Source organism: Podarcis gaigeae, assembly GCF_964106915.1.
Source record: "Podarcis gaigeae genome assembly, chromosome: 5".
Classification (NCBI taxonomy): Eukaryota; Metazoa; Chordata; class Lepidosauria; order Squamata; family Lacertidae; genus Podarcis; species Podarcis gaigeae.
In genome coordinates, this window is record NC_139681.1 from 75,992,639 (window position 1) to 76,015,313 (window position 22,675).

The 22,675-nt window shown below is 44.3% G+C and overlaps 1 long non-coding RNA gene across 2 annotated transcripts; it reads left to right on the plus strand.

Annotated features, from left to right (window-relative positions):
* The first annotated feature begins 3,464 nt into the window (after positions 1 to 3,464).
* Positions 3,465 to 20,996, plus strand: LOC310845156. 2 transcript variants are annotated; one of them, XR_014564523.1, is made up of 4 exons: positions 3,465 to 3,545; positions 7,701 to 7,849; positions 19,180 to 19,266; positions 20,357 to 20,996. It is a non-coding gene; the product is annotated as an uncharacterized lncRNA (long non-coding RNA). The 2 variants fall into 2 exon arrangements; XR_014564524.1 differs by lacking the exon at positions 3,465 to 3,545 and having other exon boundaries at positions 7,461 to 7,849.
* The last annotated feature ends 1,679 nt before the right edge of the window (positions 20,997 to 22,675 follow it).

A 22,675-nucleotide genomic window follows, 5' to 3' on the forward strand; every position in this document is an offset into this window, starting at 1 on the left:
AGTGGAATTCTGCTCAGGCTTCTTTGCCTCCAAGCCTATGCACCCACCCAAAACTTTTCTTGTTGTTTTTGCTTAGCGATTTCTATTGCGGAAAAGGCAAGCGGCTTTTTAGTTTTAAAAACAGCTTGTCTCTTCGGCGAAAGGCATTACTGTGGTCAAAACAGCAAGCAAAGCTCTTATTTTTGTCTCTCCTGTGCATGTATGGCTCCTTGCAATCCTGACGATCCATATGCCATGCCATGTTGTGAAATAGCAAGTCAAGAAGCACTTTGAAGCCTTTGATTTCTGGTGTCTTATGGTTCTTATTAACCACCTATCACTGACTAATGCTGCTGGACACAACCACCACTAGGATACAAAAAGATAAAATCTCTTTCTCTCCTCTTGTCCATTATTTATGGTAGCCTGCTGTATTACAAACAGCAACCAACAAAGCATCGTCATGATTAAAGTTCTGCCGTTCAGTCGTTCTCCCTCCTGCCTCCATCAACGCAGAGTTTTGCGGCTGCTTTTAGTAACAAAGTTTGGATTTTCATAAATTAAACATGTTGCTTCGCATGTCTCGCTCACTTATTGGGGAGTTTTTTGAGCAAGCCACACACCCACACCCACACTCCCACACACCTGGAATGTTTTCATCAAAGCCAGTGGAAGATCTAGGAAGAAACACATGATGCCATCACAACCAACATGTGCAGTTAAAAATGTGAGCTTCACAAGGCTATGCATATAGATCTATGTATATATACACACATATACACACACACAGAACTGCAAGAAGCTCACCCCCTCCGCATTTTATGCTACCTCCTAGGAAAGATTTCATAGCCCAGCTGTACGTTAGAGGTATCATGGCTAGGTCATAAATTATTCATGCTTTACACATGTACCTAAATGCATGCTTGTGTTATTTACTATCTGTGTAAAGAACTCCTTTTTTAATAAAAAAAATTTGTCGTGTCACGTTCTTCGATTTTTCTTGAATGCCTTCTTAAGTGAGCCGTTTCAGATGATCGCAAACGCTGCATCCCCCCCTAAAATTATAACCCTTTCTGAGGGAAAAGTAGTCAGAAGTAAAATTTCAATGTGTGTGTGTACACCCACCCTCACACAAACACAAACAAAATATCTTATTTGTCGGTCTAGCTATTTACTCTGCATTAAAAAGAAAAAAAAGTGCTCAGAACTCTTTCTTGTTGCATCCTGCTGGCGTACTCTTCCTTGATATCCTGACCATTTTTGAACCCTTGAACTCTGACGGAGAGGAGGGACTTGGGAAGGTTGTCATCTGATCTATGTAAGAAGGCAAAAGGAATAGCTTTCTCTTTAATAGCACTCTTTCTGCTTAACAGTTGGTGGGAGATTAAAATGATCTAGGTGGATAAGGCAGGTTAAAGGTCAAGGGACACCACCATTTTTTCTCTCCCCTTCATGTCAAAATAGAGACAGGTCGTTAGACATTAGAAATTGTATGCTCTTTCCCCTCCCCTCCCAATATTTCAATCTATTTATGCACTAATTTTATTGTAAACTCCAATTCTTCAGGGGAACTGGACCCCTACCAAGCTACTGCCCGGTCTGGATAGTTGTCAGGTGCTGACATTCTGAGTTTCAACCATATTAATTGCTGGATAAAGGCTATAATCCCATCCCTTTGAAGCCCAGAGTTGATTTTAGGCAGTACTTCAAAAGCAGCACAAAACCGAAAGAGACATATTTCCGACCAGCACTGAATCAATATGATTTACCCTCTTTGCATTTGTCTACATACGCTGTACATATTTGTCTGCACATGCACACAGGGTGTGATTTGACTATAAAACACGTCAAAATGGGAGGTTTTATTATCCACAATATTCTACACAAGATGTACTGCCGCTGAATTTTGCCGTGGAAATCTCTCCTATTGTTTAAGATGTCCTATCATGCTTTGATTACGAAGGAAAAATATCAATGTATGTAATTTGGCTTGTTTCCAGCTCTACAGCTGTAATAAAACTGCAATCTAAAGCGGGGGTGAATGAGTGCATTTTGAAACAAAGCAATTTTGCAAGAGCAGCCCCAATACTGCAAATTATTGCAGAATTATAATTTAAAAATGTCTCCGATCGAGTACTTTGTATGCGACAACCAATATCCCATGATGAATTAAATCTATTGTTTCACATGGTTGCAAAGAACCTCGACCCCACCCCACTTGCTACAAAGGAGCAAAATAATAATAATAATAATAATAATAATAATAATAATAATAATAATAATAATAATACTATCCAGAACAATGCTCAGAAGTGCAAAGAATTGTGTAGCTAATATGGAACTCTTGATTGGCATGTATTTCACTTAACGGCTCTCGATTCTGCAGGCCTGCACTATATGAAAACTCTCTCTTACAGGATTTGCCTAGTATACTTAGTGTTATGTTTGAGAAAGATTAACAGTATTTCAGATCAAAGGCGAATCCTGCCGCATACTCTTAGGAGATTGTCATTCACTTCCATTATGGCTCATTTGCACAAGATTTTCCTGTAATATGAGCCATTGTTTTGATGGCAGTGATTTGACATCAAGACAGGGCCAAATGCATCTCAGCATCCAAGTCAGTCAAGCTCTCAGTGACTTGGTCCAAAAGGACTTGATAATCATAAAATGCAACTGTTACTCTGCAAGGTTTAAGCCTCTTTTTCAGATTCCTTAAAAAAACACCAAACTTTTGAATGAATCTTGGCCTGAACAAAAGCAAACAATGAGTATTATCTATTCTTGATAAATGTATTTGCAACCACAGCTTGTCTTGAACTAAAATAAAAGGGCAGTTGTGGTGGCGGTGGTGGGGGAAATAACAGCACATTCTTTTTAATGCCCATTTTCTTATTTGAAAAGTAGCCAATTTATTTTAAAGTGTTCTTTGAAATGAACACATCTCTTCACTCTAAAATTTAGTACAATAGTCTAAATAAAACACACCAAGATGATGCATATAGAATTCACACAGAATCCATTGAAATCAATAGATGTAGTAGAATAGCGAAAGAAACTGTAGTGTATGCTAAAGCAAAATAAAAAAAAATCCTTCCAGTATCACCTTAGGACCAACTAAGTTTGTCACTGGTGTGAGCTTTCATGTGCATGCACACCAGTTCATCTTCATTTGTAAGCAAATGAAAATGATGATATGGGCAAACCATAATTAAATCCTCTACAAATTTCAAATTACATTTCAAAATACACTGAGAAGGAGAGGTGACTTTTTGTGCCTACAAAAGTTAGAAGGCCTAATTCAATACCCTAGACCTGCTTTTGTATTGCCTGTTTAAGAAATACTTCACTTCAGAAAAGGACTGTAGATGCCCCCCTCCCTTTCAGCTAAGCAACTTTCTTACACTTCTGACACAGAGTTGAAACTTGGCATTTTGGAATTAACTGAGCTGCTTTTCCATTTCTCCCTCTTCATCCTCAGAGATACAAGTCACAATCCAACACAGACTTATAGCACATTCCTGTGTCTCTGTACTCAGAAGTAAGTCCCATGCGTTTACTCCCGGGTAAGTATGAAGATCATGCTTTAAGCATCTTTCCACCCATCGTTTTCAGTGAACAAGTGTGTTTGCTTGTGGCCACGGCAGAGAAAGGGTGAAAAATGTATGAAAATGTTGTAGCTGTGGTGTTAGTTTATGTTCTAAGGAATGTGGCATTAATGACTTGATTCTTCAAGAGTACCTACTCTCGAGTCAAATTTTTAAAGCTAATGGAAGCTGAGGAACAATGAAGTTTGTTCGACTGAGGTGTTTTATTCTGAAAAGAAGTTAGAAAAAGCGTGTTCCAAAATAATATTCTATACTTTAAAAAACCAACAAAATAAAAGTGCCATACCAAAGACACTCAGGGAGAAAATATCACATTGAATTGATTTTGCGTTGTCTACTTGGAAGTAAGTCCTATTAAGTTCAATGTAACTTACTTCCAGGCAAGTATGTAAGTACTGCAGCCTAAAAGTTGCTTTTACTGAAGTTCTTAACTTTGCATTTGGTACATTGCCAGCCTTTGTAAACAAACTTCACTGTTATGCTGCATTTTTTTAAAAAAATATATATATCACAGGAGTTTATTTATAAGGCAGGCTATGTAGGGTATGGAATGCCTGAAAATTATCCATGGTGATATAACCTTACACACTGCTGGTAAGGTGTGTTGAACACCAAATGCTAAGATTTTACACTGCATGCTTGTGTGTGTATGTGTGTGTAGGATTGTGTATCGGCTTAAGAATAACTGGAATTGCTTTTTCACTTTTAAAAAGTATGGTTTTTTTCTGCTTAAACTGTCAAAAATGAAACTATTTCCTCTGCAACTTTTGGAATACCAAGAAGTAGGCGCTGAGGTATCAATCTCTGCCAAGTGAGTTTTATATGGAAACATTGACATTTAACTTTGACAGTGATTGTATTCAAATAATAGAGAATATAAAATGTTCTTGTTCCCCATGTATGGGAAACTTTTGAAATGTAAACATCAAGCTATTAAACAAATGTGAGGCTTTTCTCTCCCCCCCCCCCAATGTGGAAACAGTTACAAAATACATGAGCAATAGCGCCCTCTACATTTCAAAAAAAAACCCAGAAAATGTACAGCTTCCAGAAAAGTATATTCAAAAACCAGTTCTGTCAATTGCTGCTTTTATGTTGAGTCTGTGAGATGGAGAATATAAATTTAAGAGGTGTGTAGAATTATCAAAGTACACATCAGTTTTGCTTGGCTTTATTTACAGTTTTAACAAATGCATCTATGTCTTTAAAAAGACTGAAACAGCAAGCCTCTCAGTGTCATATCTAAGATTTACAATGAAACTTTTTTGTGATTGATTATTTATGCAAAGTAACATGTTCTGTTCTGCTTTGAGAATCCAGTATATTATTAATGTAACTGATTATTTATTAAAAGTCTCTCATTTTTATCCATCAGCAGTTAGATACATAGTTGTTCTAGTCCTTAGCAACATTAAAACCATAAGCTTTCACACACATACAAACACACCCAGATTCCTTTGATGCTGAAGATGTCTGCGTTTTTGCAAGCTGCAAAATGAAATCCAGAAAAGATGTGAAAAATGTTGAAAAAGTTATTCTTTCCATATACATTTTATGATGGATTCTTAAGACTTCATTATTGCACAATTCTTATTTCTGAATTTTCAGACTTAGCAAATGATAGAAAACTATTTTGCCATGCAGTTTACTTAATATAGGCAACAAAAAAGAGCTATAAAACTGCATTTTCTTCCTACACATGTCATAAAATGAGGCAAATTATTTAAATGAGGTAGATTCTCCAATGCTAATTGCAAACACACACACACACATGTGAATATGCATATGCAGATCTCATAATAATGGAAATCAGTGTTTTATTAATTTGAAATAAAAATATCTAGGGAAGTATTTGACATTTGACTCATATGCTTAAAAGTGATCCCTATGATTTTCAACAGAACGTATTACCATATCAGAGGTTTAAAACGAAGCCTGGTGATTACTAAAGAACAGTACATTATAGAATTGGGAAGATATGCATGCCATGCTTTTCATATCACTTAATTAAATTTTGCGTAAACACAGACTATTAAAGTGCTAATACTATAGAATTTTCTTGAAAACTACAGTGAATTTCTGTATATTCCATGAAAAAAATATTTTTGTTTACAGTGTACCTAATTAAAAGTACTTGCTGGACACAAGTGAAAAACTTTTTTAAATGTTCTCAAACTTTTTTCTTGTGCAAGTACACAGTTGCTTAGGAAGTACACTTCCCTGTAGCAAAACATACACTTTTAATTTGCAAAGAAAACCATCCCCTTTTCTTTGGAAAAGAGGGAATCTTAAAAAAAGAAAAGTGTGTGTGTGTCAGTGGAGGTTACAGACTATATGTATTAAAGGTGCTTTAGCAGGGATTAAGGCAAAATACTTATTGCACTGAAAGCGGTTTGCTCACCAGTTCTTTGTTGCATTTCTACTTTTGAGACATTTGGCTTGCTATTCTGAAAATGCTGTTCCTGGTACCAAATTTACAAAAGAAGAAGAAGAAGAAAAAATAAACATTACAGTGGCTCTTAGCAGTTCTCTGCTCACGTCAAGAGCAAATTAAAACAGTGAAAGAATGGTGCAAATAATTGTTTCATATGTTCTCTTTACTTGTGACTTCTATAATCATCCTGGCTGATTTACAAATGTAGACTTCAAGGTTGTTCAGCTTCCTGCAGAGTAGAAGACTGCTACTTTGGCACTCGTGCTCATGCCCTTGTAATCACCACTCAGAAACTGTGCCTTGGTACTTCCAATTCCCAGTCTCTTGATTGAACACCTCATTCTGTGCTAACAAGGTGTCCAAGGTATTTGAACAGGGTCTTCAGTCAGGGGGAAAAATTGCTAATGGTGTCACTCATTAACAATTCCTGCACCAGTTTTTGGTAATCTGGTAACGGTCTCAATTACAAGCTGATTCCTCCCTTCTCTATTTTTCAAGTTCAAATACGATGGGATGGTGGGGAGGGTTGGAATTCTGGAGTTGTGAGAGGTATGGAAAAATTAGGTGGGGAGATGGATAGCTAAAACTAAAGTTAGACCACCCTCATGGATTGGTGGACCATGTAAACATGGTGTAGTTGGGGTTTGCTGTAACAGATATTTGCATTGTTTCCAGTGATAATCACGAGGCTGTAATGTATATAAGATTATTGCAAAAGAATACAAAAGAGTTAAAAGACACACACACACACACACACACACATTTTGAAGGCTAATGCTTGAAGTTCTGATGCAGAAAGAAACTTTCAAGAAGGGCAAAACAAACTGCCTGTGAAATGTGGTGGTTTTTACATAACGTATTTTAAAATAAATGAATTTCAAGGAAAACGTAATGAAAGGCCATGAAGGGCACTGTTTTTATCTTGCATTGCCCAGGATATAAATCATACATAGATTTACTGGCAGCAATATGATTTCACTGGTGTGTACAAAGAAGAGTATAATATACTAAAGGAATCTTAATAGTCCCTCAGAAACATAAATGGAGAGGAATATCTGTTCTATTCAGCCAAGGCTTGAAGCAGCTTTCCTTTAGGAATTTGACTTGTTGAGTTTAAAGGTTTTTTCAAAGAATTCAGTTTCAGACTCACTGTTCTGCTTCTATGCTGAACATGCAAGTAGGTTGACTTGAATAGATATATGAATTCGTGTATGAGCGGCCATATAAAAATCTAACTTTTGGGAGGTCAGTTATCAATAAAGGGTTTATAGCCAAGATAATTCTACTCTTTCAGGAATGCAGTCAAAGTATAAGTTCAATTTCTTCCCCATATGAGAGTTTCAGCTTGGAGGGTTTGGGCTGGTATGATACATTAATTTCAAGGAGTATAAGCCCTCCTAAAACTGAAAAAACAAAAACAAACCCAGGACTCTGTCATTTTCATCCATTATTCCCCAGCTTTCTAATCCTAACATATTATTTTGCATGAAAGTTAGTCTCACTGTAATAACAGTATAAAGTGTTTGGGACTGAGTTTGTGAAAATTTTAAATACTCATCAAGAAACTGAGCCAATCTAATTTGGCACTGAATACTTTCAAGTACAGTACTACCTTGTTCCTGAGGTGTTGCATTAATGATGATCTGAATCTGTTTTGAACCTGCTTTTTCTCTTTCCAGTCATTGTGCAAATCACCCACAAAACTGAAAGACAACAAATCCCTAAAACAGATAAAAAAGGGACAGGAGAGTAAAAGATGAAAGTCCTAAAGATGGGGTTTTCAGATAATTTCGGTGGCAAAAAGTATGATTGAATTGGTTAGTATTTGGTAAGTGCAGAAACATTAACTTGTTAACTTTTGCATATTAATTTTAATCATCACATTTTTTAAAAAGTGGACAGTGCTATTCCGTCATTAGCAGTCTTTCAGAAATTTATGTCAATGGACAGAAGATAGATAAATAAGAATCTCCTATTTTTTGGGCATGTTTAATCATCAAATTAAAATGAGGGGCAGCTAAAATCAGAATTATATTAATTTTTGGATTCTTGATTTTTGTATGTTTGTAGAAATTCCCAAAAGAGCTGTGTTACTTAGATATTTTTAATGTTCTTTTTTTTTTTTTGCTTGTGATAAATTCACAGTGCATCTGTCAGATGTTACATGGATAGTTCAGCATCCCAAAAGTACCCATTTGCATCTTGTGGATTCATATGTTTTATAAAAGGAAACTGATGTTGTGATGACACTTAATAACTTGCATAACAATCTTCTCTTGCATTTCCAGTTTGGCTCACAGCATATTTGTCAGAATAAATTTATAGGAACACCAAACTTTTGAAATTTATTGTTTGGCTTAGAACTAAAATAGACTTCAAAAACAAACAAACACATAACCGCTTCTGCAGGGGATACAAAGTTGGCTAAAACCATTATGAGATAATTACAAAAATCTGACATGTTTTCTACTTGAACTTGCTCCATAGAATAGAAGGGTTGTTTTTCATGCTCCCTCCTCTGCCCCTTTTGTGTAAACCTAAAATCCTAAGCATGCTGTATGTGAAAATAAATGCTAAAGCGTGTTCTCACTAAAAGGAGAGCACGGGTTGCGGATGGGGCTATACAAGGCACCCCATGATTGCTAGGCAAGTTAAAGCCAGGGCTTGTTTAGATGGGAGGATCTGGTTATCTGGGGAAAGTTGATGTTGCAAACTTAGGGGTGGGGTCAGTGGCTATTTAAGCAAGGTCCACAGCTTTCTCTTTCTCTTTTGCTGTGGACATCGGATCTCATCGGATCTCTGAGTGACTACAGCAGAAGTTTGGGTCGTATACCTTTTCCCTTTGTTTTTCTTCCTCCATTTTCTCCTCTTTCTTTAATTTGTTGCTGAAAGATCCTTCCCCACTTTATTTAATTTTCCTGTTTGTTTTGATTCCCTTTAATTTAGTCGGGGGGGGGGTGCTCGGCCTGGGCCCAGGGGCCGTGTGGGGAGGGCTTCCCTCAATTCCCCTGCCCTCTTGCAGGGTCGATCCCCAGTCAAGGGAACATTTCTTCTCAGTTTGTCCTTGCTTCTCCCTTCCCCACAGGCTTCTGTTGGTGCCGGAGTAGGCCTCCTGGGCGGCTTTCGCGCGATCCCCCCCCCCCCGCCGCCTGGGCCTGCAGGTGCCGGGGGCCTCCCTGCGATTTGGCGCTCCCTTGGCCTCCGGAGGCTCCGGAGAGGCCTGCATCGGCCTCCAAAGGCAAGCGGGGCCCCGATTCCCCGTGAGAGCCGGGGGTGCGTGCTTTGTGGGGGGGTGGGCGCGCTCGCGCCGCGACGTGCCGCGGCCTGTGTTTTCGGGCCTTTTTTCCTCCCCCCCTCCCCCCCCCCCGCGAAAACGCTATTCAGGGCCTTTGCTTCCCTGCGGCTGGCTGCCTGGCTAGGGGTGGCTTACCTTGCCCTGTAGCAGGCCCTGGGAGGCCGGCCTGGTGTTGCTGGGGGGCTGGGTGCCGCTGGTTGTCCCCAGAGGTGCATTGATTTGAGCGGAGAGCTGTGAGGCCTCCATTTTGCAGCCTCATTAGGCGGGAGCGCCATTTTGATTCCTCTCGGCCACGTGGCGGCCTCTAGCGTTCAGGCCTAGTAATTGCAGGGCCTGGTGGTTGCTTTATCCTAGGCTGAGTATAATTGGTACTACTGCGACCTCTTGTGGCAGTTGATATGTTTGCAGGCAATTAATTTCTTCAATTGCACGCAGCCTGGACGGCTAGTGTAGGTGTGTGTGCTGGTAAAGAGCACAAGGTTGTGGTTTGTTTCCGTATTGGACAGCTTCTGATTTGGTGGCTGGTGCTCTTCCCAGCTGCTCCTGGGTTACCGATCTGTTGCATAATCTGTAAGCAAGTGGTTGCCTCCTGTCTACTGGTGCATCATTTTATAGTCTAGGTCTTAGTTTTAATTAACTATTTAATTCATTCTGCTTCATTTTCTTGCAGATTCTAGCGTCTTAAAGAACTTAGTTGGTTTTTTTTTTTTGTTTTTTTTTTTTCCCTCTACTTAATTTTCTTTTCTTTTCTTTTCTCACCAGTAGTAGGAATGGCTCCTAAGAAGGCAGCAGGAAGGCCTGTTCCAGCCCGCTCCTCGAAGCGGCCTATAAAAGGCCCATCCCAGGCCTTGCGATCTCCGCAGCCTGGTCAGTCCTTGAAACGCATCCAGGCTATGGTTTCAAGTTTGTCTGGCGACCCGGTGACACTGGCAAGGGTAGAGGCGGAGATGGATGGCCTGCTACACCGTTGCTCGACCCCGTCAACGTCATCAGCATTCCCGCCTCCCCCGGTGGATGTTTCCTCTCCTGCATCATCATCTAGTGAAGAAGGGGAGCCACTGTTAGCCGGAGTTGGCTTACCTGATGCTCCGCAGGTCCAACCTTCGGTGCTGCCTGTATCGCAGGATGCAGTGCCTAGGGGCCGTGGTCGTGCCAGGGTCGGCGCCAGAAGAAGCGCATCGACCCGGGGCCGCGCTGTACGGGGCTCACCTGTACGGCCCCCAGCGCTGGGGCATTCTAATCCAGTTCATTCACAAGTTGTCTCTGTTCAGTCAGCCCCAGGTGCAGTGCAACAGGGTGAAGCGTCAGATTCTTCGATTGAAGACAGTCTTCCTCTTCCTCCAAGGTCCTCTTCCGGTGGGCATCGTCGCCGAAAAAGGGGCTCCAGGAGGCACTCTAAGAAGAGACGGAGGGACACATCGTCCTCCACTTCAGGTACTTCCTCCATCAGCTCTAGCAGTGATGAGGGGGCCCCCCTTAAGCTTTACTGGGGCTACGGGGAGTCGTCGGGGCTGCCAAAGTGGGTTTGGGAGCGTAGGGCAAATTCTCATAGGGCCAGGTATGGCGCCGTACAGGAGTGTCGAGAAGGGGTCCTGGTGCCTGACGTAAGAGTCTCCACCAATTCTGCTAGGGATATTATTCCTGGTGCCCACTTGTCTTCCAAATTGCGGTCTAGGATTCTGGATGGCCGCTACGTGGATATTTTCAGCTTGGCTCCTCCGCTTGATGGTCGGGAGCCGCTGGACAAGGGCCTTTCCGTTCCCAAAAGACGGACAATTGTAGCAAAGGCTGACAGGACTTTTGAACGTGGGATGGATAGTTTCCAGGTTTTTGCTGGTGTGATTTCTGCAGCGTATCCCAAGAGGTCTCTGCACCTCTGGGTTTATCTGTCTATTGTCCGTTCAGCTTTTACGATGGCTGGCGAGACTGCTGCATTATCATATGACCAGAACTTTAGGCGTAGGGCGGCCAAGATACCGACGGCCCGCTGGGACAGGAAGGACTTGGATGTGTGGACCACTTATGTGGCACCACGTATTGAGAAGAAGGCTTCTGAGTTGCAAAAATTCAAGCCTGCCACCCAAAAAGTTGGGCGCAAGTGGTTCTGCTGGGACTTTAATAAGGGCATTTGCCAACGTCAAGCCTGTAAATTCGCACACCTTTGTGACAAATGCTCTGGGAGCCACTCGGCTTCTGCTTGCTCCGCGGCCAGGCGGCCCTTTCGCAGGGGAGGGGGCTCCCAGCAGCCCCCCAAGGTCCCTGCCCAGCCTCCTGTTCCCGGAGCAGGAAAGTGATATCTTTTCTTTGGCCTATACTCCGGTTCGGCTACAGCCGTTACTGGCGTTACTGGAATCTTACCCAGACAGAGAGTCAGCGTCGTATTTGAGTAATGGTTTTTCGCTGGGATTTAGGATCCCAGTGGTCGTGGCCCCTGTAGCCCAGAATCCTAGGAACCAGAAATCCGTTAAGGACATGCCTGGTGTGGCGCGTAAGAAAATTGAAAAGGAGCTGGCTTTACGTCGTATGGCTGGTCCTTTCGCCACCCCCCCCTTTCCTAATTTGCACATTTCACCCTTGGGAATAGTTCCCAAGAAGGCCCCGGGGGAGTTTCGCCTAATTCATAACCTCTCTCATCCTAATGGTACGTCGGTTAACGACGTAATTCCCCCGGAGCTCTGTTCGGTGAAGTATGCCTCTCTTGATCATGCGATCAAGATGATAAGGAAGTTTGGGCCTGGTGCCCTATTGGCCAAGTGCGACATTGAGTTGGCTTTTCGTTTGTTGCCAATTCATCCTGAGGATTTCTGGCTGCTGGGTTTTCAGTTTGACGGGGGATTCTATTTTGATAAGGCTATGCCCATGGGCTGCTCGGTAGCTTGTGCGGCTTTTGAGTGTTTCAGCTCATTCCTGGAATGGGCCTTGCGCGACAGAACCGGTTTGGGCGGGGTTACGCATTATTTGGATGACTTTTTACTGGCCTCCGCGAGGGACACGGGGAATTGCGTGGTTCTGCTGCGTGCCTTTGCGTCCCTGGCTGAAGACCTGGGGGTTCCATTAGCGGCAGAGAAAACTGAGGGTCCCACTACGCAACTTACCTATTTGGGTATCTTGTTGGATACCGTGGCCCAAACCTCTAGTTTGCCGCCAGATAAGTTAGTTGCTTTAAGGAAGGTCATTGAAGAACTGCTCCCATTGAGGAAGGTTACCTTGCGACAGCTTCAGTCGTTGCTAGGTCATTTAAACTTTGCTTGCAGGGTGGTGGCGCCGGGGCGCCCGTTCTGCTCTCGCCTGGCCAAACTTACCTCGGGGCTGCAGGCACCGCATCATAGGGTTCGTTTGTCCGCCCAAGTGCAAGCCGACCTCCGTGTGTGGCTGGAATTCCTGGAAGAATTTAATGGCGTATCACTGTGGCAGGACACTTTGAACCTCCACAATGATTTTCAAGTGCATTCGGACGCGGCAGGGTCACTGGGGTTTGGTTTGTTTTGGGACGGCAGGTGGTGTGCTGAACCTTGGCCCCAGGCTTGGTGTGGGGAAGCGATAACTCGAGACCTGACATTTCTTGAGTTTTTCCCCCATAGTTGTTGCGGTACACTTGTGGGTCGAGCATTTTAAGGACCATCGGGTTTGTTTTTGGTCCGATAACCAGGCAGTAGTGACTGTTTTAGCTAAGCAGTCATCCCGGTCGTCTAGGGTTTCGGCCTTGCTTCGGGTGTTTGTTTTGCACTGTCTGCGTTTTAATATTGTATTTTCTGCTCGCTTCGTTCCGGGTATTTCTAACGAGATTGCTGATGCTCTGTCCCGTTTTCAGATGGAACGATTCAGGTCATTGGCGCCAGAGGCTCGAGACCGTCCGGAGATTTTCCCGGATCATCTCTGGAACCTTGGCAACACTTAGTTTCACAGGGAGTAGCAGCATCAGTCGCCCCTTCCACGCTAAGGTCCTATAAGAAGGCCTGGGCTGATTTTCTGTCCTTTAATGGCCAATCGGCGGGGGCGGTCATCACCCCTCATTCTACTGCCCAGGTGCTTAAGTATCTGGCACATTTGTTCCAGATGCGCCGGGCGGCTAGGACCCTGCGACTTCACTCGGCAGCAATTTCTTTCTTTAGCAGGGCCACTTTTGACAAGGACCCATGTAGGAAGTTTGTGGTGCGCCGGGCATTGGAGGGATGGGGACGGCTCACCCCATCGAGGACTGTTCCCAGAAGTCCCATCACTTTTGAGTTGCTGATACAGATGCGCAGTAAACTGCGGAGCATCTGTTGGTCCAAGTTTGAGGCCCGTCTATTTTCAGCAGCCTTTTCCTTGGCATTCTTTGGGGCACTGAGGGTAGGCGAGGTGGTCCTGGAGCAAAAACGGGATGGAGGTTCCAGGGGTTTGCTGTTGCAGGACGTGAGCATGTCACAGTCGGACCTGAGGGTGCATATCAGGAATTCGAAGACCGACCAGGTGGGTAGGGGAGCCGTCATTCGGCTCTCGGCAACGGGAGAGAAGGGTCCTTGCCCCGTAAAGGATCTTAAGAGATACTTGTCCTTGCGGCCGGCAGGCGAGGGGCCTTTGTTTATTCATGAAAATGGGCACCCTTTAGTCCGGCATCAGTTCACTAAGGTGATGCGCAAGGTGGTAGTGGCCTGCGGCCGCAAAGCATCGGAATTTGCTCCTCACTCCTTCCGTATTGGTGCCGCAACGACAGCTGCCCATTGGGGTTTGTCTGCAAGGAGGATAAAGGACCTGGGTCGTTGGAGATCGGATGCATTCAAAGTATATGTGAGGAAATAATGGTGGTGTGTGTACTGACATTTTTGTGTTTTAACCCTAGGTCTGGCCGCTATCCGTATTTGGATAGTGGGACACAGCATTGTGCACTGGGCCGCTGTCAGAGCTCGTCAATCTGGTCTGGGAGCTGGCTTGGGCCTTCCGCAGCACGTGCAGGTGTCCTGGATTTCCAGACGAGGGATGCAGTGGAGAGAATTATTGCCTCTCATGCACAGACGGGTCCTCCACGCTGGCCCCCCTACAGCGATAGTGGTGCAGCTGGGGGAGAATGATATGGTTTCCTCTTCCTGCTTTGGGCTGCGTGCTGCCATATTACTGGACTTGAGGGATTTGGCGGCCTTGGTGCCTTCAACCACACTAATTTGGTCGCAGCTGCTGAAACGCCGCATTTGGAGGGGTAGCCCTTGCCCGGCGGCCACCGAAAGAGTTAGGAAGCGGATTAATTCCGCGGCAAGCAAATTGGTGGTTGGTTTGGGCGGATTTGTGATTCCTCACCCTCTGATTTCGTTCAAGGCCTCTGAATTATTCAGGGATGATGGGGTGCATCTTTCCCCGATGGGGAATGATGTCTGGTTGGATGCAGTGGTGTCCAAGTTGAGGGTGTGGTTTAGTCTGTGAGTGGTTGGCGGCGAGCGTAAAGGGCTCGGGTGGCGGTTAGGCATTGGTTAAAATTGGTTGGTGGAGGGGTATGGATAGGCTGGGCCTGCCCCTCCAATGCTGCACGGGTATTCCGTTAAAGGAATTCTGGAACTTACCATCCCCTTCGTCCAAACCCTTGGTGCAGGGTGCGGGCCGTGTAAGTTCCAAGGAGCATGCGGGGATTAGCTGAGGGTCTGTTTCGCAGCTCCAGTTGACCCTGATCTTGCTCTTCCGCACTGACTACGGAGTCAGGGCTGTCCCCAAGGCGGGGAGGACAGATAGTCTAACCAATGCCTAAGCAACCACTCACAATTTGTATTGATAATAAAGTTGTGGCCAAAATTATGCCAAAAACCTTAAACAAAAATAATGTGTGAAGTTTGAGTTATTGGGTTTGGGGTGTCTTGGGGACCTCAGCACGCAAAGCGTGTTCTCACTAAAAGGAGAGCACGGGTTGCGGATGGGGCTATACAAGGCACCCCATGATTGCTAGGCAAGTTAAAGCCAGGGCTTGTTTAGATGGGAGGATCTGGTTATCTGGGGAAAGTTGATGTTGCAAACTTAGGGGTGGGGTCAGTGGCTATTTAAGCAAGGTCCACAGCTTTCTCTTTCTCTTTTGCTGTGGACATCGGATCTCCCGCCCGCCCTCCCTTGTTGGGCTTCGCTTGACCTTGCTATGCCTGTCATGGGGTCGTTCGCCTTGGTGCGGGGGCCCAGTAGGAATTTACCTCTTGGCTGATTAGTGTGTGCCAATTGGGTTTTGCCTACTGCGTAGCAAATCGTCACAACTTGTAAGGTTGGCGGTTAGGCATTGGTTAAAATTGGTTGGTGGAGGGGTATGGATAGGCTGGGCCTGCCCCTCCAATGCTGCACGGGTATTCCGTTAAAGGAATTCTGGAACTTACCATCCCCTTCGTCCAAACCCTTGGTGCAGGGTGCGGGCCGTGTAAGTTCCAAGGAGCATGCGGGGATTAGCTGAGGGTCTGTTTCGCAGCTCCAGTTGACCCTGATCTTGCTCTTCCGCACTGACTACGGAGTCAGGGCTGTCCCCAAGGCGGGGAGGACAGATAGTCTAACCAATGCCTAAGCAACCACTCACAATTTGTATTGATAATAAAGTTGTGGCCAAAATTATGCCAAAAACCTTAAACAAAAATAATGTGTGAAGTTTGAGTTATTGGGTTTGGGGTGTCTTGGGGACCTCAGCACGCAAACCAATAAACCCCTTTTCAAACAGGTGTGTTTAGGAATGAGTATATGGGTTGGGATGAGGATGAAAATAATACATATCATTGCTATGTGTGATGCCTGCTCAGAACTTCTTAAATCAGTTCTGACCTCATCTACGCACAATACAAATATGTTCCCCCATACAATAATAATTTTTACTCTTCCTAACAGAAATAAACCAAACAGCAGTTCATGCAGCCACAACAATTTTATTAAATATTCTGAACAAATTTTGTTACAGTTCTCTGTGGAAGACTTTCAACCAGTCAGCCCTAAACAGTAGAAGATCCGTATATGGTTTCAACATTTTATCACTCTATTCAAAGTATACTGTTTCCCAAGGAAACCTGATGACCTTTTCCCAAAGCCACAAATATATTGAAAATCATAATTTGCATCAATCCTGTACGTAACTAGGCAGTTTTCTATCCCCACTGATAGCAATGGGAGTTAATAAGCTGAGTGCTCTGCAGGATTGCAGTTTTAAGTGTGTAAAATACAAAGAGAGAAGCCAGTTTTCCAAAAGCACAACCTCTGTACTTCCAGTAATGTATATTATGGCCTGGATCCAAAGAATCACATGACTCCTTCCACACCACCAAGGGAGTTTTGGAATTGTGTTTATCTTCCGCATGGCAAACCTGTTTGGAAACTGCAGGGAGTTTCATACGAAGGTTCTGATTTGGCCTGGGGTGGAGGAAAGTGCCTGCCATTCAAAGGTGGGGGTGAGGAGAGCCAAATATGCCCCTGCCGGACATGCTTCAACACTTGAGCACAACCAGCAGTACAGACCTATGATGAGCTAGGAGTTGGATCAGGAGGGTCGGTGATTTGTGTGTCCCTCCATTTGCCTCCTGCAGGGCTCACCAGCCATTGTCATTGCTGGTGGTTACCATGGATGCAACTGGCTAGCTGGACAAGGGAATGCTGCCTATTGGCCCATAAAACGGCCTTCAGAATGCTCACACCATCCCACACTGAGGAAGGAGGTCTTTCCTCAGATGCAGTGGAGCTGTTGCAACAAGAGAGTTGTATGTTCCCTATAACCAGCCCTGGTCAGCAAACCAGCTGCAGCTTTTTAGCTAGTTGATGTTTCAGAGCACTTTTTGAAGGCAACCCCAGTAGAACAAACGGGTTTTGATGGCAGCCCCAGTAGAACAAACGGATTTGTATCCAAACTGGTTGTACCAAAGGTTGTGTGCCACTGTGGCCAAATCAGGCATCTCACGGAATGGGCGCAGCTGGCACACTAGTTTAACTTTGCCATTCCCAAATGCAGACTGGACTTCCTCCAGAACAACTGGGCCCCCACTGCCCAACAGCTACCACCTCATCCACAGCCCTGTCACTCACACTGGCTGGCTAGGATGGATGGCATGGAGGGAGGAGACAATCCTCTGTTCCATGCTATGCCAGCCTAGAGCTGTCAGTGACTGGACCCAGGTCTGGCCTAGTGCCATCAAGCAATGGGAGTGAGATCAGCTCAGGATCTAGTGGATATTGGGCCAGTTCAGCCCCTCACTGGAATGCAAATTTGGGAGGCTTTCTATGGGCTAGCACTGGTGGGAATCTTGCCAGTGACTGTCCCATCCACCTGCACTTTGGGCAGGTGGAAAGAGGAGAGGATTTTTGTGCTGGAGGAGTGGACTGTTTTGGGCTGAGCAGAGTGAGACCTCCACCCCATCCAATATAGGGGGGATACAAATAATAAAATTATTATTATTGCGTTACCAGGCTGCGACAGCCCCAGCCCCCAGGGATCATAAGGAAGGAATAAAGACTCTGACAACGTGTTATGGATTTTAAAATTAGGCCACAACTTTATTTAACTTCTGAATGTAGGAAGACCTTGGCTTTGGCCTTCAGCGTGTATCCCTCCCAGCCCCCCAGCTGGGGGGGGGGAAACTGGGGCTCATCAGGGTAAAGGGGATATGGGGGTGCACTGCGTGATGTATGTGTACGCAGGCAGCCCAGCCCATATCCCCGCACACAAGGTAGTTCACTGACAACCTTTCAGTTTATGGCCAGTGACACCCATTATATAACCCCTTTTAAGAGGAGATCCTGGAATCGCTGCCACAGGGGGGTGAGTCACCATTTCACACACCCACACCCCATTATAGGAAAGAAAAGAATAAAGGATTCCACCCAAGGCCATAAACTGCCAAAGTTGTGACAAATTGCTATGGGGAAGAAAAAACCCGCCAATGCAGGAAAATTTATTCCCTGTCCTTCAACAGCAACCAGTCAAAGACTGTAGCAGAACCCACTAAGCAGGAAGAAAAAGTTAACCTGCAAACAAGAAAACATTAAACTAAGGGAGGGTAGGGAGGGTGAATCTCCTGAGCCAACTGCCTGGCTACCGTCAGCTCCACCCTCTAGATATAATGGGACTGGCCCCACCTCTCAGCAATAAAGCTTGACTACTGAGGCTGGGCGTGAACCTCCAATAATGACACTGAGAGGCAGGCCAGCCCCTGTTTGCCAGTAAGTTCCCTGGGAACTGTAGCACCGTGCACAATCCCGCAAAGGGCACCCACATTGTAAAGTGAGAGTGCTCTTTATATGCAAAAATAAAAAATAAACCATGTAGGCAAGGAAGAAAAGAATATAAATTATGTGAATGGAATATATAGTGATCTAATAATTTTAATAGAGAAGAATGGGCCATATCAGCCTTGAATTCCTGTGAAGAACTTTCATAACACCCAAAATATCAACACTTTTTTGTAATTTAGAGCCTGATCCCTGAAACACTCCTTCAACAGCACGGAAGTTACCAAGACTGAAGAAGCTCTTTAAAATTTGTAGCCCCAAGATTCATGTAAGACTAGTAAAATAAAGGGTTAAACCTTTTAAATATGTAACTACTAAATTAATGGAGCATACTAATCCATTCTGAGATCTAATGAAATACACCACAATTTAAATTGCAATTAAACAGAGAAATGTCAATGGGCATGGGGGTCTCTACAAAGTTGGGTAGGTGGGGGGAATAATTCTGTAGCTGTTGCATGTAAAAGCAACGCTGAGTAATCTTCCAAATATTTGCAGCAAATATTATCCATTCAACAATTGAGAAAAGTTTGCATAGCTAATTTTATATCTTCAGTAAAAATCTAAAAAAGCAATTTGAGTCTGGGAAATGGTACAGTCACATGAGACAAAAAAAAGCCCTTCCATCTACTCTGACTAGTTTCATTATTATTTACTAGCCTGACCAGTTTCATTATGAAGTTACCCTCGCTATTGCATCCATTAGCCTTGATGAGCCAGCTACATGGAAGTACTTGTTGCAGAATGTAGGGAAAACAGAATCTCCTATTGTTTGATTTTTGAACTTACCTGTTTTCATTCCCATTATTGCATGTTGCATTATTACATTTTGATTGATTTGGAATAGGAAATGTCTATGAAAATCCATAATACCCATAGACTTGCCCAAGCACTGGATGGCAATTAATAACAACTTATCCTGATGGCGCTGTGGGTTAAACCACAGAGCCTAGGACTTGCCGATCAGAAGGTTGGCAGTTCGAATCCCCGTGATGGGGCGAGCTCCCATTGTTCAGTCCCAGGTCCTGCCAACCTAGCAGTTCATTAGCATGTCAAAGTGCAAGTAGATAAATAGGTACCGCTCTGGCAGGAAGGTAAACGGTGTTTCCGTGCACTGCTCTGGTTCGTCTGCTGGCCACATGACGCGGAAGCTGTACGCCGGCTACCTCGGCCAGTAAAGCGAGATGAGCGCCGCAACCCCAGAGTCGGTCACGACTGGACCTAATGGTCAGGGGTCCCTTTATCTTTACCTATCCTGATTTAGCACTGGTTGCTTCAGTCCCTGTATCCTCATCACCTGTACCCACTGCAATCATCTCTATAAAATATTGCTTTCATAGGGTAGTTTGTTTTGTACCAGTCAAGCAGCCTGAATGAAAGTCATAACCATTAAATCAACGTGTTCCCTATTTTAAGTTGACTTCAGTATACCCCTAGTTTGCTAATTGTCTTTCATGCAGTGTGGGCACTATCCAAATATATACTTTATGTGAGTCCAAGGATGTGTACCCAGTGGTACTGTACATCATTACTTTGAAACCCACCCATGCATCTAAATGGGCCACCCATGTTGTCTCATGTCTGAGCAGTTGCTGGGCTATTGCAAATGAAGTCTTACCAGAAGTGCAGAACTAGTTGCAAATGTTCCTGCATTGCATGGGGTTGGATTAGATGCCCATTGGGTCCCTTTCCAACTGCACAATTATATGATTCTATGTCTGGATGACAGCCCTTGTGTCCATACTGTGTAATATCTCTGGTTTCTAATCTACCGTAATACCTTTCTTCATGAGATGAACATGGTGGCTCGTTAATTCTATCTGTTTCTGATTCCAGTGTAACCTTACAGTGGTTGTAAGACACGCAGTGGATCCATGCCATCTAATGCTACAGAAAACATAGGTCAAATGGACTGTGAGTGTAATTATTCCTCTGCCTAGATGTTAGGCTTCAGGGAATCAGCTTCCTCCCCACCGTGGCAGTAGATAAGCAGAACAAGGAAAGGGAGTCTTCTTACCAGTTAGAAACTTTAATAATCACAGTGAGAGAACAAAGAAACCATCTCCTAGAAATAGTGGTTCTCCCAATTAAGAATCCCACCCCCTTACGTCCCTATTAATCCATGTCACTTCTCTGTCTTATAACCTGAGCTTGTACCCTCTGCGTTTTGTGTGCTTTCTGTTCTGCCACTTTCTCAGCTCTTCATGACTGTGGGGAGAGCAGATGAATGCTTTCCAGAGACAGTGAATATTTTAAAACCCCCCTCTCTCTCCCCCACTGTTTCTTCTCCTAGCTGTTCCCCATCCAGTATTTCCCAGCTTCTGCCTTCTGAACTATGCCCCTCTGCAAACCACTGTTCCAAATCTATATTGTCCTCCTGCTCCTGGGAAGATTCAGGATCCTGATCAGGAGCAGGGGGAGGGGGAGGCTCCCACCATTCCTCCTCAGTGCAGCCCTCCTCAGCAGGGTCCCTCACACTGGATCAGACTTGCAGTCACTACTCTCCCCAGCACTTATTTCTTCAGCTCCTAGGGCCCCCCTCCTGCTGCTTGAGTTTCTGACACTACATCAGTGGCAGCAGTGCAGGTGTACAAATCTCTCCAGAATCATCCTCTCAGCTGGCAATGTTTCACTCGGTTGCACTCCAGTTTTGCATCCGGATGGCCACATTGAGAACAGGATGCTGGTCTAGATGGTCCTCTGGCCTGATCCAGTGGGGCTTTTCTTTATATTCTTATGAAGGATTCTTGTGGAGTAGTTTGTGACCATGAAACCTTAAGCAGTGCTTGCTGCAGCAAAATGGTGGCAGCGCAGGTGGTCTCTGGGGCCACCTCTTTCACAGTGTCTTGTCTAGAGGAAGGAGCCTTCCTCAGAATGAGGTATGGGCAATCCACACAGCCCTGTAGGGGCTCTGTCAATCACTTTGCTACAGTGACAAAGTGGCACTGGGGCTCCTAGACTGCCAGTAGCCAAAGGCCACCCTCATCCATCCCACAGTGTGGTGGTGGTGGTTAGACAGCAGCCAGCAAAATGGTGGTAGTTGGGTGGCAGAGCTAGACGTGTGAGAGAGAATATCTGTTGTCCTTCCTGATCTTCCACCCAATGCAAAAAGGTCTCAGTGTAGCTTCAGGGAAGAAGAAGGAAAGAGGAAACATCAAATAATTTCAGGCCTCTTCGCACATGAATTGTCTTCCTCGTCATCGAAATAGCCTTTATTTGGTGAGCAGAGATGGGGAAGCTATTATTTTGTCGTAGGTAGGTAAACGTATCAGGAAGTGATTGCTCTCATCTGCTGATTTATCTGGGTAGCTACCATAATATAAACCCACCACATTTCAGGATAGAGAGTTTTATTTATTTATTTAAACTATTTATTTAGGTGATGCCTTCAATATATGAGAGTTGGCACCAGCCATCTCTCAGAGGGGAAGGGTCATTTTTTATTCATTCATTTTTAATTAATATATTTTATATACTCTGAAGGCTGAATTTATGGCAGAGGTGGGCCTGTTACCCAGACCCTCATCCTGCCTGCCTCAGGTGGGCGTAGTCATCTACCTGCCAATCACCTGGTGTCACAATGACATTGGGTGGACCCATTTTTGCACAGCACTGTGTGAAGAAGCCTCAATTATCAGCTCATCCTCTGGGCTTGATCACAGAGCTTTGCAGGTGCCGTTGATCAGCTGACCTGCAGTGCCTGCCAACCTTCTTCCAGCCCAGCTACACCTTTACCTGCCACACACCTGACATAATATATGACATCTAGTGTGTGTGGCTTGACCAAAATGGCCTTATGGCTCAAATGGTGAAACTAATAAGCCCCTGGTGATTCCCCACTGTTGTTGATAATAATAATAATAATAATAATAATAATAATAATAATAATAATAATAACAACAACAACAACAACAACTTATTTATACCCCACCCATCTGGCTGGGTTTCTCCAGCCATTCTGGGCAGCTCCCACAAGAATATTAAACAGAATAAAATTTCAAACATTAAAAACTTCCCTAAACAGGGCTGCCTTCAGATGTCTTCTAAAAGTCAAATAGTTGTTTATTTCCTTGACATCTGGTGGGAGGGCATTCCACAGGGCGGGACTACCTCTGCCTAGTTCCCTGTAACCTCACTTCTTGCAGTGAGGGAATT